Source organism: Austrofundulus limnaeus, unplaced genomic scaffold (genome assembly GCF_001266775.1).
Source record: "Austrofundulus limnaeus strain Quisiro unplaced genomic scaffold, Austrofundulus_limnaeus-1.0 Scaffold46, whole genome shotgun sequence".
NCBI lineage: Eukaryota > Metazoa > Chordata > Actinopteri > Cyprinodontiformes > Rivulidae > Austrofundulus > Austrofundulus limnaeus.
Window position 1 is genome coordinate 1702591 of NW_013952448.1, and position 4742 is coordinate 1707332.

Genomic DNA, 4742 nt, shown 5'->3' on the forward strand with positions numbered 1-4742 from the left:
GCCTGTCACTTTGCTGATGATGCATCTAATTTTCTCCACTGAGACAAAACAAAGAAAATTTCTATTCTTCTTCATTTATACTTTTATTAATATGTCATACCATTTATGTCTGTCTTTGTTAAAGTTTGAGTTTATGTCGAGCCATATAAAAATGTTATGGACTCTATATTGAGCTATGATGTCTATGCAGAATTTTTTTCGACAAAATGCTTCGTAAATCTGACGTTTTGACTAGTCAGGGTTATTATTCAAGATATCTTGAATTAACATTTTGACTAGTCAAAATGTTAATTAAAAGATGTCATGAATAGAAAAGCCTTCTAGATGAAAAAAAATATTCAAGATATCTTAAACTTGTTTAAATATATCTTAAAAGGAATTTTGACTAGTCATAAATACAGATCTAGATATTTCTAATTTAGTTTTGACAAGTCATTATTTGCTTTCAAGATATCTGTAATTGAATTTGAACTAGTCAATTTTTTTATTTGTGATATATAAAAGTACATTTAAGATATCTTAAATAATGTTGTCATTTAAGATATCTTTAATTGGAATTATGCCTAGTCAGAACTAAAAGTGAGACATCTTGAAAGCAACCAGTGACTAGTCAAAACTGACTTAGAGATATCTCGAATTGTATTTTTGACTAGTCAAAATTCATTTTAAGATATCTTGAATTGAAGCCTCCATAGAGCTCACTAGTAAATCTGATGTCATTTATACTAGTCAAAATGTAATTAGAGATATCTCAAATAGGTATTTTGACTAGTCAAAATATAATTAGAGATATCTTAAATAACAAATATGACTATCATAATTCATTTTCAGATATCTGGAAAGGAAGTGTTGTAAATCCAATTTTATGCTAAAGCTTGCCATAGAAATGATGTTTTATTGTTTTGTGAACCCTGAATGCATTCAGAAACACAAACACATATAGCCAAAGTCTGGGATGATGGATGTAGAAAGAGCTGCAAACCTCTGTTGGGTCTGTGTGTCTCTGGCCCGGCTTCAGACCTCGGCCCGTTCCTCACAGAAAAATATCTGTTAACTCAATTGGCTGCATCTTGCACAAAATTAATCCTTTCCCCTCTTAGTTTCTCTGCTCCATCCATTGCTTTCTCCCTTCTTTCTAACATGTTTGTTAATTTTACTTGTTCGGCCCACCTCTTTTCTTTCCCCTTTTTTTATTTGGGAAGGAGCAGGTCACCGATTCGTTCCGTCTGCAGCTTCTCCTGCTTCACAGAGCCGCTGTTTACAGGTAGATGGAAAGTTGGTGCAAACATACAGACTGGTCAATAACCTGGCATGTATTTGTGTGTAACATCACAGGTTGTAGTGAAAACATGGACTGGATTTTTATCAATACGTGTCTTTTATGATAAAAAAGTGGACTGGAGTTGAGTTTTTGGCAATAGTCAGTTCTCAGCAAGAGAAACTGGGAGTGCGATGGGATGTTACTGCATTCTGTGTTCACTTTGATCATCATAGCATTTGATAATTTTGAGTTCTTTCAAAGATTCCATCCATCCATCCATCCATCCATCCATCCATCCATCCATCCATCCATCCATCCATTCATTCATCCATCCATCCATCATCTTCCACTTTATCCTAAGTAAGGTTGCGGGGGCAGCAGCTTGAGCAGGGAATCCCAGACCTCTCTATCCCCAGCCACCTCCTCCAACTCTTCTGGGAGGACTCCAAGGCATTTCCAGGCCAGTTGAGAGACAGCGTGTCCTGGGTCTTCCTCGGGGTTTCCTCYCAGTTGGACATGCCTGTAGCACCTCCCTAGGTAGTATTGAAGTGGAAAATGTGAATTTAGCTTGGCAGCATTAATCATAGAATATAAGCTTTTAATATTATTAATTCAGCCTTTTATTTAGCATTCCATTTAGCATAACTGTGAATCATTTAATCACAAGAGTAAGGAAGTGTTGTTTATCATATTTAGGCCCAAGCAGCGAAGAGCGCTGCGAATGCCTATTGTTATTTAAGGGTGTAACTAGTTAATAAAGTAATATTTAATGTTTTGAGCCATATTAAGCATTTCCTGGGAACGAGAGGAGTATAAATGTGGTATGATATGGAATGGAGGGACTTTTAATGCCTTTGAGTACAGCATTACCCGCTAGAAGGGTCAGCTGAAGTGCTGGCCAAACAGTCAGAGTGTTACCATATAAGGAAATGAGTTCTGCACATCTGTTCTGAGCAGCGTCAACAACAGGAAAATTGTGGTAACAGCTTAAAAGTTCCAGCATGAGGAAGTAACTTCAGACAATCCAGGGTGTTTTGCTTGATGCTTTGAGGTGATGTGTTATTTCACATTATATCGAAGATTGTCTCCCAAGATGCATCTTGGTTTTAACCTGTAAACACCAGTATATTTTCTCTGCTTTTGGTTAATAAATATTGTTAAACTTTGAGGTATTTTTCTGGATGGTCATTCTTCACCAAAGGGCCAGGTGAGGTGGAGGGAGGTATCGGAAGGAGTTTTCCTCACCCCAACAGGAGGCATCCAGGAGGCATCCTTACCAGATGCCCAAACCACCTCAACTGGCTCATCTCGATGTGGAGGAGCAGTGGCTCTACTCTGAGTCTCTCCTGGATAACTAAACTTCTTATCCTATCTCTAAGGGAGAGTCCAGCTACCCTGTGGAGAAAACTCATTTCCACCGCTTGTATACATGATCTTGTTCTTTCAGTCACTACACAAAGTTTGTGACCATAGGTGAGGGTAGGAACATAGACTGATCGGTAAACAGAGAGCTTTGCCTTACAGCTCAGCTCCCTCTTCACCACAACAGACTGGTGTAGAGTCCACAAAACTGCTGAAGCTGCACTGATCCGTTTATCAATCTCACAATCTATTCTTTCCTCACTCATGAACAAGATCCCAAGATACTTGAACTCCTCCACTTTACCCCCAACCCGGAGAGAGCAATCAACACTTATCTGACTGAGGACCATGGACTCAGATTTGGAGGTGCTGATCCTCATCCCAGCCACATCACACTTGGCTGCGAACCGCTCCAATGAGAGTTGAAGTTCTTGGCACGATGACGCCAACAGAACCACACCATCTGCAAACAGCAGAGATTAAATCCTGAGGCCACCAAACAGGACTCCCTCCACCCCCTGGCTGCACTGAGAAATTCTGTCCAAGTTATGAACAGAATCGGTGACAACAGGCAGCCCTGGCAGAGTCCAACTCCCTCTCTGAAGGGGCCTGACTTACTACCGGCAATGCGACAAACTCTTGCACTGCTTGTATGGAGATGGAATGGCATAAAAAAGAAAAAAGAAAGAAAGATAAAAAGGGCCTTTAGGGATCGAGACAGGGAGTTATTGAGGAGCATACAGAAGCAGCTCAAAGTCAAGATCGGAGACAGCAAGGAGGTTTATAGAAGGAAGCTGGAGAGTAAACGGAAAAGGAACAATATCAGAGATGTGTGGTCAGGGATAAAGAAGATCACAGGTTTCAAGCAAAAGGAGAATTGGATGGATGGAAATCTGGACAGAGCAAATGAGCTGAACACATTCTTCAACAGGTTCAGGTCAGGAACAAGCTCATCTTCCTCCTCTCCTGTCCCCAGCCAAACAGACATCTCACCCTCCTTTGACCCACAGCTTTCCTGTCAAACCTTGGATGTTTTATATTCAACCTCGGTCATGGACTATTCTTCTACATCCACAAGTTTGTCTTCAACTAAATCAGGAGATGCTGCTGCTCCCTCCCCCCATCCCACATTTCTGTATCTACAGTAGAAGTCAGGTGAAGAGGCAGCTAGAGAGACTGAACCAGAACAAGGCTGCAGGTCCAGATGGTGTCAGCTCCAGAGTCCTAAAGGCCTGTGCAGACCAGCTCTGTGGGATTCTGCAACACCTCTTCAACCTTAGCTTGACCCAGGAGAAGGTGCCAGTGTTGTGGAAGACATACCCTCTGGTTCCAGTACCAAAGAAAACTCACCCATCTTCCCTCATTGACCATAGACATGTTGCCCTGACATTCCACATCATGAAGGTCCTAGAGAAACTCCTGTTGACCTACCTGAGTAAGCAAACAAGCACACATCAGGACCCCCTGCAGTTTGTTTATCRTCGTGGAGTTGGAGTTGACGATGTCATCATATATCTGCTTCAACAAACCCACTGTCATCTGGACAAAGCAGGCAGCACTGTGAGGATCATGTTCTTTGATTTCTCCAGTGCTTTTAACACAATTCAGCCTGATTTACTTTGTTTGAAATTCCAGAAGACTCTGGTGGAGGTCTCAACAATTGCCTGGATCAAAGACTACCTGACAAACAGACCACAGTTTGTGAGACTGAAGGACTGTGTGTCTAACCAGGTGGTCAGCAGCACAGGAGCACCACAGGGAACTGTATTCTCACCATTCCTGTTCACACTGCACACTTCAGACTTCCAGCACAAGTCAGACTGCTGTCATCTATAGAAATACTCAGATGACTCTGCAGTTGTTGGGTGTATCAGAGATGGACAGGAATCTGAATACAGAGAGCTGGTGGATCACTTTGTGACATGGTGTGGGAACAATAACCTCATCATGAATGTCAACAAAACAAAGGAGATGATTGTAGATTTCAGGAGAAWYRGTGTTAGATCAAACCCTGTTTCCATCATGGGAGAAGAAGTGGAGGTGGTTGAGGAATATAAATACCTCAATGTTCATCTGGACTGGAGACTCAACAGTGAAGCAGTCTACAAGAAAGGACAGA